This window comes from Nestor notabilis, unplaced genomic scaffold (assembly GCF_000696875.1).
Source record: "Nestor notabilis isolate BGI_N333 unplaced genomic scaffold, ASM69687v1 scaffold1753, whole genome shotgun sequence".
Classification (NCBI taxonomy): Eukaryota; Metazoa; Chordata; class Aves; order Psittaciformes; family Psittacidae; genus Nestor; species Nestor notabilis.
This window is the reverse complement of record NW_009923123.1, coordinates 54314-67399: the sequence shown is the minus strand read 5'-3', so window position 1 is coordinate 67399 and position 13086 is coordinate 54314. Positions and strand designations below refer to the sequence as shown.

Here is a 13086-nt window from a genome sequence, read left to right as displayed (position 1 = left end):
GAACCAGATTGGAGAACCCAGCTCGCTATCTTTCGCAAATATGTTTCTCATTTCGGGGGGCCTTATCAAGGCATGACCCCTGGAACGTAGAGCCTTGTACATTGAACTCCCTCCTTCAGAAACAAAATAAAAGAGAGGAAGAGGAAAGCCGGGGGAGACTGTGGGAGAGTGATGGTGGTGGCGGAGCCCCCATGCCCCTGCCCACCCTGAGGGCTGCGCTGGCATGGCGCGGGACGCTCAGCCTCGGGGCTGGCACTCGTAAATGTGTCACTGGTGCACTTCCACTGTGAAAGGCTCTTTTATCTTCCCTTCCCGCAGCCCCTTTCCCAGTGGGTATGCGGGGCTGGCGGCTGCTGCTCGGCCTTCCCGCATGGCTGGGCCCTAATGAGGTGTGTGCGGCTCTTGGCTGCAGGTTTTCAATCTCTTTCTTAATACTTCAAAGCTGCTGCTCCGAGGTTCAGACAAGTCTGATCACTTGGCAAAATCTCTCAGCTGGGATTCAAAAGGGAAGACGCTTTATTTTATTATTTATCATTACAGATAGATAGGTGCTCCCAAACTGCAGAGTTGCCAGTGGCTTTGTAGACGGAGCCATGATGCTTTTTTAAGTGATAAAGGATTGGAGGTGAATAACTTCTGGCAGTTGCTTCCTGTCTGTAACAAGTAGTCGTTTTTAGGGGGAAAAAAAGAAAAGAAAACTAGCAGGCCTTACTTCATTCTCCTTTTCATGTTCTAAAATAGGGGGGAGGTGACAGAAGTAAAGTAAATGATAGGAGTTTGACCTTCATTTCAAAGTCTGTCCTAGTGTTCCTTTACCTGCTCCATTATTGGGTCACCTTCACTGTAGTCTTCCTTCTGTCGCTCAGTATAAAATATGCACGGAAATTGGCGCTGTTTCAAGTACCACTGGGGCTCAGGAGGAAGGCAGACTCCCTCAGCCTCACCTGTGTGGGCTCCAGGATCCCTTCGGGCTTTGCTGTCCCCATTGCCACAAGAAAGCAGAGCTAATGCACTGACCCGCAGTGTTTCAGTGAACTGCACAAGCCTAAGCATTTTTTAAAGATTGACATCCACCTTTTTTTTTTTCCTTGCTCTTTCACGTAATTATGGACATAGATATTCATGATTAGAGAATATTATTAGACCCTCTGCTTGCCTTGTGTTCCAGCCTGGATTTTTGGCTCTGGAGTGTGGTTTGCTGTGTGAATGTGAGCAGTTTACCACTCCTCCAGCTTGCAGCTCCACAAGAGGTTTGTCAGAGCAGCTTCTCAAAGTTGGGGTTAGTCCAGCTCAGTTGTATATGTTTCTAATAGTGCTGCTGCCTTCTTTTCCCTAATATTTTATTTCCTTCCCACCAGAACTGTTTACATCTTGTAGGGTTGAAGCTCTCCAAAACAAAATACATCTCTGTCAGTGTTAGCACAGCACCCATGATTGCTTCAAGCACCATTTTCACTTCAGGTCTGTGCTTTGCAGACTTTAAATGGTGCTTCCTGCAAAATTCTTCTGACCAGTGCTGAGATTTTGGTGGAGATTTTTAGTCTCCTTTTAATCACATGGGGAACAGATTTTTTCAAAGTGTTTTGACCTGCTTGGGTCAAAAAGGCACTTGCTATACTCAGATGCCAAAACGTGTTTAAGAAATCTGGCCTGACGTAATTTAGACAGCTGAGTCTCAATTTCAAAAGGCTTCAGCAGCACAGGCTTCAGTGCCGAGTGACCTGCTGCCTTGCAGAAGCCTCATGGCTGAGCTGACTTTAGGGCTGCTCTAAAATACACGGCAAAGTTGGGCACCTGGAGCTGAGGTTCATTTATGGCTATCTGTAATGGACGTTGAAAAGGGGAGCCTGAGGCAGGTACTTTTTAAGGTATCTAAACGTCAGCCAGCCTAATTCCTATCTCTGGAAGTTCTCAGTGTGAGCCCTCCTGGCTTTAAAGGTCCTGTGTCAGGTAAGCCTTTTCTCTCAGAGTAACCAGGGACACTCATTATCACTCCGTTATGTCAAATAGTTTTCCTAGTGGGAGATAAACTAGGAGATAGTGAAATGTTTTTGAATCCTCTGTAATCTAACAGGAAAAAGAGATCTGAATCTATATGTAAAGAGGAACGTCCTGTCCCGTCCTGTCCTCTCCTGTCCTGTCCTCTCCTATCCTGTTCTGTCCTGTCCTGTAGAGATCCTACAGAGCACTGTCATGATCCCCTCTGGTTTTACTCACACTATTAAAAGCCAAGTGAAATACAAGCACATTTGCAGTTCACAAAATTAAAATCTTCACACCTTTTTTCCTGCTGTATTTATGCTCCCCATTTCCCTTCATTCTGTGTGGAGCTGAACTCTGATCCATGATACTTGACAGCTTTCTGTATGTAAGGGGAAACAAACCTCTCTCTATACTTAGAGCCTTCAACTGGCTTTCTCCCTCTGAGTTTAAAAGTGGCCGCTGCTTCTAGATGCATGCTTCCTCCAAACCAGGGCACTCCAACTGGCATATATTTTTAGTATCTCTGTAAACTTTAGACAGAATTTTTTTCACTGGGAACTATTTGGGTACTGAACTATATTTGTGGGTAAGAAAGATGCCTCGGAAATGTTTGCATTCATGTAGAACAGAAGCTATCTGAATCTGTTACTCAAGGACCATAACTTGGCAAAGCCTTGTGAGACACTTCCTCCAGCAGAAGAAGGGGCTCTGTAGGAGTGGTTCTTGGGCATGCAAGGATGGTAGCTCTCTCCCACCCTGCCATGGCCATGCCTGGGCCATGCTCACCAGCAGTTGAGTCCCAGCACAGTCCCAGCAACTTCTCTCTGGCTGCCCCAGCTAGTTCACTTCCTCCAACAGCTGGGGATGTGGACCCCCATGAGCAGCAATCCCCATGAGTAGCCTTTTTGCTAATCAAGCAGTATTGTTCCAGCAGTGAAAGGAGAGGACACCCTTAATTTTCTTATTAAACATGCAGCTCAGAAGCCACATGCTTGTCACCTGCAGGACTGCATTAGTGCTTTGCTTTATTCTCTCTGCTCCTTTTCCATCCCTTACAAAATATTTGATTATTTATATAAAAGTGGAGTGACTTCAACAGAATAGAGATGTATCCTCCATACACAACAGCTGGGTGGGTGCAAGCTTCTTCATACAAGGTAGAAAACCCTGCTTGAAGTATCTGGTTCAAGTCAGAGAGCATGAGGATTTTGAAATAGGTCTGCATGTGCATTTCCAAACCAGTGCCATTGTGTACATGAACATTCAAAGATAAGTCTTAGCCTTGATGTCTATTGTGCATTGCCTTCTTGAGTGTGGAAACTTCGAGGACATCTCCAAGTCAAAATGATCTTTAAGGTACTTGCCTTAGACTGCTCCTAAGAGCAGCAGGCAGCTCTGCGTATGCCCAACAGCATGCACTTGGGCATTAGGAATGTTAAGCAGCAGCTCAGCAAGGCTCCTTGCTGGTATCCGAATACTGGACTCACACTATGGCCAAGTCTGTAGTCTTTAGAAGGCCAACATCCTTTCATGACAAGGTGGGCCATTAGAGGCTAAGTCCGTAGGAACTTTTACGTTTAAAGCAAGAATGTGGGTTTCCACTCCTTAAATCTCAACCCAAATCTCCCATCAGCTGCCATTTGTCTGTTTGTCCCTCTGTTTAATGTCATTTAAGTACTGAGTTTTGCTTCCCTGGGGAGACCTGCCTGCTCACTACCCCCAGGGCTGTCCCATGTCTTAGTCAAGGACTGCAGGAACTGTGCTGGGAGAGGGCTGTGGGGCTCCAGAACCTTTTCGCTCTGTAAGCAGAGTTTTTAACTGTGCTCTTAGTCACCAAGCTAGAGAAGTTGTGCTCCTTCTTGCAGTGACAGAAATTTCTTGCTTGTGGGCTGGTTTACTCATGTGTGTTGGGATGGAGTTTCTGTATTGAAGTAATTTCCTTAGGTGCCCTTCTTAAAAACATGCTTTAAGCCAGCAGTAATAAGAGTTGTGTGGCCTTTCTGTATATGGCCATGGTCATCTCTTCTGCCCCAATAAATCCGTTTATTGTGATGTGTGAAGTAAATACGTGCATCAATTTGAGCTCTGAATTCAGCTTCTGGAGGTAAACTTTGCCTTACTGCTGAGTGACAGCTGTCTCTGAGCTTGTCAGTGTGCTTTGCAGAAAGAAGTAGCTCGAAGCAGCAGATCCCACCCTAAGCTTCACACAGAGCAAACCTACTTTGAGTGTCTGTTAGTGCTGTAAGAATTTCTAAAGCAGTTTGGTGCATTGGCACTGTGTCTCAGCGGGGCGCAGCCTGGCCCCCTGCATCTGCAATAGGAGCCACTGCCTTCAGGGACTCCTCTGAAAATATTAGCTTGCATGCCAGGGGATTTCAGACAAGTTAACAACAGACAATGGTCCACAGTTCGCAAGTTGCTCTTGTCAGCAGTTCTTTTTGACGTATCTATTCAAGCATACCCTCTCAGGCTTAGAAAGCAGCCAGCAAAATCTGTGCCAATAGCTAATACTTTGCTATAAAATAAAAGCTCTGACAAACTCAGAGGCTCCATATGTAGTATTACTGTGATCCTGCAGTTCATCTCACAAAATTGGTTCTAGCTTTTTTTAAATCCACAGTTCAGAAATTCATGAGCAGAAGGTGAAGAAAATGAATTGCCAGCTGAATAGTCAGTGACCTTTCTGAGGCAAAGACAATTAACCTTGAAATAACCATAAAGGAGCTTTGCCCCATGGTATTAGAACAGAACAAACATTTTTACAAAAATGCCAAACAGTTGTCCTCTGCAGGTAGGGGAATGCTCTTCTCTGAGCTTTAGGAATGAGATGCACATGCTAGTGGTTATCACCTCACAAGTTCCTGCAGTATACACTAGTTTGTTTCCCACGGTGGGGAACCTTGAAAAGCAGGGATCATCATCATCATGGAGAGGGTTAGTGAGTCCACACATCTCGACACTGCTGTTCTGTGCCCTTTTAGGTGTCCCAGGGGATCACAGACATCCACATAAGGCAGGCAGGCATGACACAGAAGACCAGGACTCTTCTGGCCTGGCTGCTGGATACCAGATGAAATACCAAGGGCATCTAAAGCAGCCCCGGGCTCCTATCTTCAGGCAACCAGATCCTGCCAAGGATGGCATATTGTGAAATCCTGTGTTGGGCAAGTTGAAATAGACATGCTGGCTGCAGATAGCACTTCTCACTGAAGCCTGCTATCCTACCTCCTGGTCCTTTTTGTTACCTTCACCACTATTAAATCAGGGCCAACAACAGTGGTGCCAGCTCCCCTGAAATGTAGCCCTTCAGAGGACAGATCCCTGCTTTGAGCCACTGTGAAGCATTTTTCCTTTCTCTCCTTCTGAGGCCCAACATCAGTGAGGCATGAGGGTCCCAGTCCAGTGTCCTCATCTGCCAGCCACTTGCTAGCGATATCTCTCAACAAAAGACCTATTAAGCATTTGTGCACATAGGAGCTTTGGAGAAAGCCTTCTTGGTGCTCTTTTTTTGGGAGAGACAGCAGCTCCCCATCACTCCTTGTTTGATAGGGCACTTACAGCAATTAAAGGAGGAAACTGCTCAGGGTGTTTACCTTACAGCTTGCAGTTTCTTACAATATCACTCTGTGATAAGCATGCATGGAGCCAAGTAAAGCTGCTTCTGCAGCACATCCTCATGCCATTCCACCCCTGAGGATACACATATGAGGGGCACACAGATGCACAGGGAGCTACGAGGGATATTGTCTTAGCAGCAGGGAGTAAAGTCTGAGCTGTGCACGCAAGTATTTGCCCTGCCCTTCAAGTGCTTGTCCTATTCACCCTGAGCTCTGCGTGGCTGTGGCTTCCCAGTTAGCCAGATCTGACCTGGTCTGAAGCTTTCTCAGGTTTCTCTTTGCAGTCTGCTAGCCCAGCTTCTCCCCAGCTTGCTGGAGCAGAAAACAAATAACCAGGGGAGTAGCAGTTCAAGGCAAAACTGGGTCGATGAACGTTTACGCTCAATTAACACATGTCACCATTCTGTCTCCGCAACTACAGTGAATGCACCGAAAGAGTGAGAACAACCTGAATTAAGGCTGCCATGTAACGTGAAACCTTTGCTTCTTGGCTGAGCGTTTCCTGTGGTGGTGCTGAATTTATGCTCTGCATGGCTATCATGCTGTGACTGAGTGACTCGGATTTCTGATGTCTGCTTTAATGACCATGCTTTCCTTCTTGATTTTTGCCCTTCTCTTCAACTTGATCGGAAGCACGTCTGCACTTACGAAGTATTTCACTTTTGGCCTAGGGGCTGATCCTGTGGTGCATGGCTAGTCCATCGACCTTGGTATGTCTGTGAGGAGCTGCAAGTGCCTGGAGGGTGCTAACTGGCGGTAAAGCATCCTTCCCCTGAGGTGCCCAGTGCCCTGACACAGCAAGCAGTGCAGTTCAGTCAATCTCTGGCTGAAATGGGTCAGCACAGAACAGGTTTGCAACTACTAAGGTGTGCACAGATTTCAAAACGCCTGCCCCCCTCCATCTTTTGGGAAGACGTGTGCATGTGGGTGCTGTAGAGGCATAGGGTGGGTTGAGGATCACAGCTGCACAATCTGCTGATATTTGCAACCAATTTTTCACAAATGCAGAAACTCCCTCTCTGTTCTGATCTTACACATTTGCATTTTCTCTTTCAGAACCTCTACTTGCTTCTTCCTTTGGGTCTCTTCATGCATATATGTCTGATCTGTATTATCCCTTTGTTTGAATTGTAAGCCCTTCAGAGCAGCAATCATGTCTCCATCTGTGTCTTGACAAGAGACTTACATGATAGGTTGGCTTAAAACCACCCGTCTGTAACTGAGCTATCCTAGGCTTTTGCAAGGAATGAACTTAAGGAAGGAAAGTTTTCTTTTTGCTGCATAACAATCTGATCCGTTTGCCAGCTTTTCTTCATGAAAAAAGTCTTTCCCAGGACTGATGTGAATTCAAAGTCTGCTGGTCTCAAATATTTTTAATAATTAGTTCATTATTTAATAATTATTAAATAAGTAATAATTTTTTAATAATTACTAAATATATTTGGGGGAGGTTAGCTTGATTTTTTATTTCTCATCCTTCCAGGTACTACAGGTACACACATTTGCATATACGTATGATGATGAGAGAATCTCGTCCCTCATTACATGAACATATATATATATATTTATATACACATGAAGGAAGAGCTTCTCATTAATTTTCTTGGTCACTGCAGCAGGGACTATAAGTAGAAGAAATATCATGAGATTGACAGTAAAAATCACTAGAGTGTTCAACTCTTTAACTAAAAGTAGGTCTCTGTGGTCACCCTGGCTGGGCTCTGAAGTAAGTCCTTCCACATCCTTTGCCTCTCCTCCATCCTTCTTATTCTGTGATCGGAAGTCTACCTTCGTGGAAAATGAATCCATCAGGTTTCAGTAGTCTCCTGACAAGCCAAGCATAAAACAAAGAGAGCTGCTGCTCCGTGCTCACGCGTACACTGCCGTCTTCTGGGAAGCAATGACGAGAGGCTCAGGGCTGACTGCGGTGCTGTGAGGAATTACGCATGTGGTCGTCATCAAATACCAAACTATGTCTACCTGTATTATGTTAAGAGCACAGAACCCACAGTTTCTCCACAGGCAGCCCAAATTAGCCCTTCGTTAGATGCCTGTAGATACCATTTTTCTTCTTGATTTACATGTTGTAACAGTCACAGTCCCCGTTCTGCGAGGCAGATAAGCAGGGAAAATCCTTTACGCCTTAATGGGATTCGCTGGAGTGTGAGTTCAGGTCCCCCAGTGCCGCCAGGGACAGAATAAAATTTGCTTGGTCATTTTGTGAGCTGGGGATCATTTCCATAGCAGCACTGTGAATATAACACTGCTACAAGTGGGCATGAGTTGTGAGGAAGAAATCGTTCATCTGCATGATAGATCGGTGTCTTCTGGAATTTAAATATTAATTGAAAATTCAAGGTCAGAGGGCAGCTGACACTTGACTTTGCTCTCTTTCCTCTATCCATGGCTTTGATCATGCTACATCTTTCTTTGTGCCTGGTGTTCGAGAGAGTACCCCAGGGTCATGGACTGTTTCCTAGTCAAGAGATATAAACGTATTGGCTTAAATATCTGAGGCCCAAGCTTTAGCAGGGAGTGGGGGTTTGAAGGGAGAGGGGGGACTGTTTGCTTCATGCTTTTCACATTTCCCACATAACCCAAAGCAGACTAAACAAAACCAGTGTGAAATCTCATGGCTTGATGCTGCTATGGTTATATTTTTTAAGCTGTCATCCATTCATTTATACTTATGTTTATTCCCTGGATTTACAGCTTTTTTCAGTCTTTTCTTGTGGGGAGGTGGCACGGGGAGCAGTTGAAACCTTTTGAAAAGGGATTGCAGTGAGCAGTGGCCTATGATTAAAGCCCAGTGTTTTTCCTTGATGCCGCTCCTCGGCAGCAGTGTCACACATGGTAGCATTTAGGAGCCCTTCACAGCTGAGGTGTTTCAAACACTAATGAATGGAAGTTTGGCCATATAATGCAGGCAAGCTTTAAGGCATGCTTTGCTGAATGGTGTACTGTAGTGGCCTGGGAAAGGAAGAGAGTTATAAATTGTGTCAGTTAGCCACCCAGACAAAATGAAGCCATGTGGAAAATCAAATCTATTAAAGTATGAAGACTGTTATAAGCTGTTTTAAGCTGGTCATTCTTCAAAGGTCTCAGTTGGCTGAGGGGGTAAATTCCTCTTCTTCCTAGATCTTTTTCACGTGCTGTCTTAGGCAATGATGTTCAGCCTTTGATAAAAAACAACTTTTCACTGACAGCCCCTTTCATTAGAAATGTTTATTGCCCCCAGTTTACCACACGTGTCCTGAAAGGTACTGCACATTTGTTAAATAAGCAGTGTAAGAGCATCACATTTGGTCAGGCCTGCTGAAAGCAAACATGAAGGCAGCACTAGGGCGGAGGAGAACAGCCGATAAGGAGGAGAAGGCTTCCCAGGGCCCTAGTTTACCTGCTCAAAATGCTTTCCGTTTCCTAGCTGTTGATGTCTGCTGGCCGTAAGAGAACCTTGACAGAGCATGATACAGATTACTTTTTCTTGGCACCCCCTGGGGTAGGTGGAAAGCCTGGTAGGGAAAAGTGGGGGGATCAGAGAGCAGGGGACCTACACCTCCTTCCCAAGGTGGCTTCTTGAGATGTCACAGCAGCTGTAAAGGGCATTTTGTTAGCTCAGGAGGTAATTATCAGCAGAGTAAGACACACAGTTGCCACAGCATTTATTTTTTCTGCTTGTGTGTTCTAGGAAGAGACTGAAGAAACGTCCTCACAAGAGTCTGCAGAGGAAGACTAGGAGACCGCACCATGCAATTTCTACCTCATCAGCAGTTGGGTCTTTTGAAGGGAGAAGACACTGCCTTGACCGCTGATTTTCTATTGCCATGGTCTTTCCACTTTTGCCTGGGGGGGGGCGGGGGCGGGAAATCAAATAACCTTAAAAAGGATTTGACTAATCATCTTTTTTGTAATCCCTTCACAGTCCCAGGTTTAGTGAAAAACTGCTGTAACACAAAGGGGGCACAGATTAACGATGCAACTTTTAATTACTGTTTTCTTTTTTCTTAACCTACTAATAGTTCATTTGAGCTGCTAAGTAAGGGTGAATGGGTCAAAAAGAGCTCCAAATCAGGTTTATGTCATTCACTGCACTGCATATAAACAATTAACTTGTAACATAGTCATTATAATGGGCATTGAAATAGGAAAGGCTGAGTGTGTAACACTAAAGCCTTGCAACTCTTCCAGCAACCCACTCCCTGCTTAGTGAACTCCCTGTTTTAGAACACCAAAGATAGGGAATAGATACTACTCTTTTTCTCTTGTAACCTTCTTGTAGACTTGTACTTGATTTTTTTTTGTTGTTTTTTTTTTTTAAGACTTACTGTTATTTCAGGAAAAAAAATGAAAGCTGATCTTTCACTTCATTCAGCTGGTAAGCAGAAGAAAGAAATCAACACGAAAAAGGTACTTTCATTTTGCAAAAGGGAAGAAAGACAAAGATACGTTGTATAGTTATAGATACAAACATATCAGCAGAAGTAGTAGTATACAAAATGAACAGCCCTCATCTTCTGGACAATAGGAAGCCAGAGTTGGCTTTCTGTAGATCCAGGCATTTTCTATGGAAACAAAAATGATTGACACCAAACACCTTATGCCATTAACGACTAAGTCTTTATTGAGAAAAGTGTTTTAAAACATACAGAAAGGTACCTCAAAATTAACCATGGATTTATCCAAACAAAAATGATCCAGAAGTTTTGCTTAGTTTCGACTAATTCCACTCGCCCCGTACCAGTATTTCAAAAGAATTGCATCTCTCCTCAGTACTCATCAGTCCTGATGTAAGAACAAACACCACGTACCTCAGCTAAGCTCGTGCATTACTTTAAGCAATTTATTTTGACATAGGATGGTTTGCTGAGCACCTCGGTGCCAGTGACATTTTTCCATCTTTCAAAGCAGCACTTTTAGCACCACATGCAATATTACCCCACTATTCAATGCTACCTCTGATTTTTACAAATAACTCAACAGACTGATAAATACATGCTGCTATACACATTCAATGCAGGAAATTTTTACTGGGTAGATAATCACGAGTATCTGCATTTTCCCCTTATTTCTACTTCAACACTTAATTGGAGTTAAGGAAGCAGTATCTTTATTGTGTTTTGGCATGACTATGTATTTTTCTTTCTCTTGGTTTGATTTTTTGTTTTTCTTTTGTTTTGGTTTGTTTTGTTTTTAATGTACTTACCCTATTCTCTGCTAGACTTCTGTGTAATGTACTGTTAACTTGAATATATTTTTGTACTGAATTGCTGATGGGTTTGTAAGGATAATTTTCTTCAATGACACTACATGACATAGAAAAAAATTTAGCTGTAATGTTTAAATATTACTGTCCAAGTTTGTACCTCAAATGAATTGTTTAAAGAAATGGACTAATTGATTGACAAAGACCTACCTCCAGACTTTAAATGGAATGAACTTGTTACTTTCAGCATTAGTTTTGAGACGTTTGAAACAGTTAGGACTGCAACTAATCCCTAATTGAAAACTATTTTTGTAAAATAACTTGTGGAAAATGAACACATTTTAAATTACTTTCGTATTAAAAAAAAAAAAAAGAACAAAAAAAAAACCTTCAAAGAAACTTGAAGCTTTGTAGGTGGGAAGCAACAAGCTCAGCTTTTGCATAATGCAATCACAAATATGTGTTTAAAAAAAAAAGAAATTAGTAGATTGTAAGAAAATACTTGACAAGTATTTTCGTGTATTTTACACAAATGTGATTTTGTAATATGTTTCAGCCAGATTTATTTTAAATGCTTCTTATGTAGAGGTTTTTTTTGTTCTCCTCTCTCTCACTTTTGTTGTTCCTTCTCTTTCCTCTGATTTTGCTTTCTCTGGTTCTGTTTTATTTCCGTTCTTCCTCTCTTTCCTAGTCAGTACTTTTTACCATTGTATTAATAACTGGGCCAGGGGTAGTTTCTCAGGAAGGCGTCTGTTCGTATGGCTTTAGTACCGAGCCAAATGCAGTTGAAGATAACTACTTACTGGCTTCTTCCAAGAGGCAATGTCAAGAAATACGGACCTCCTTGAAAGCCCACAGAGGGTTCAGTGGCGGAAATCGCTGAGAAAGAGCTGATCAGAGTATTACAACAAGACACGTTAATACTGAGTGAAAGAGAAATAATCCTAGCTATACGGTAGTTCTAACAGGCCAAATCCAGTGTCACTTGAAGGTAGTAGAAGGAATTCTGCTGACTTCAAAAGGCATTGAACCAAGCCTTAAGCAAGTCCGTTCTGGGGTTTTATTTTTGCATTTTTTAAAACCACAGTATTCAGTGGATGACACAGAAATAATGGCTGAGTGTGTGTCACGCTTCAGCCTCCAAGAGACTTACCACTCTGATGAACTGAATCTTTTATTTTCTATATATTGTAGTACAATCAAAACACATTACTACCTCTTAGGGCCTACTATACCTCATTTTTTCAGACTGAAAAATTGCATGTGGCCATTGAATCAGTGAGAACATCATAAAATTTTTTATATATATAGTTTATTTTTGTGGGAGATAAATTTTATACGACTGTTCTTTGCTGTCAGTGGTCACTGCTAACTAAGACTGGACATTTAACTCTTTACCATTTCTGCAAGAGAGGTGTGTTTGCAGGAAAAAGAAAAAAACCGCTTCAAGATGTTTAACTACAGTTTACTTTTTCTTTTGAGTGTCTTCTAACTTTACGCTTTGTTCTTCGTGTAGAGTTGCTGTCTATGATTGTACTTCAAATCGCTTGCTTGTTGAAAATGTTCCTTTAATGGATTATCACAGTCTGTTCAGCACAATAAACATAATAGCCTCTGTGATCCCCATGTTGTTTGATTCTTAGACTTTTGTCACAGTTCCATAAAATGGGTAATAAAGTTTGGTCACAGTGACCAAATTTGTAAAAGCTTTGCATGCGAGGAGTCTTTTTTTTGGTCCCAGGACCATAGGCATGTGCCTGAGAAGTGTGTTTGCTTTTAGGGGCCCAGGGCTGGATGCTCAGCAGATGGACACATCCTGTGACTCTCCCCTAAAGGTGAGGCACCCATTCCTGGCCTGGGACTCACTGTGCCAAGCTAAGGCCTAAGCCATGCATTTTGGATGTGGCGATCTTGCCCATCAGAGAGGAAACACCATTGCACGAGCCAGGCTGAAATGGGTTTTGTTGGCTGGCCTCAGACCTGCCTCTTGGGGACCCACCAAGATGATGAGCCTTCTCCTCTTTTCAGGCAAGATCACAATTTGCATCCAAGTTTATGGAGTCTTCATTTTGCATCCATTAGGTTAAAAAGAGCAGGTACTCAGAGCAGCAGAGACAGGATTATGGTCTGGGGCACAAACTGAGGAGCTCAGAAAACTCAGCATTAAAAGCCTCCCTCTCTCCTCCTCTCCCCCCACCAAGACTGTCACTGGCAAGTTGGGCAGGATGCTTCTGCCGCCTTGTCTTCATTTGCTCTTACATGGTCCCCCTGCCTGTTACAGAG

At 43.3% G+C, this 13086-nt stretch overlaps 1 long non-coding RNA gene across 1 annotated transcript in view; it reads left to right on the top strand.

Moving 5' to 3' along the window:
• LOC104403724 overlaps positions 1 to 9419 on the top strand; it is a 113497-nt gene extending 104078 nt beyond the window's left edge. Inside the window, exon 4 of the long non-coding RNA XR_719899.1 lies at positions 9289 to 9419. This is a non-coding gene — a long non-coding RNA (uncharacterized LOC104403724). The remainder of the gene's footprint in view (positions 1 to 9288) is intronic.
• The last annotated feature ends 3667 nt before the right edge of the window (positions 9420 to 13086 follow it).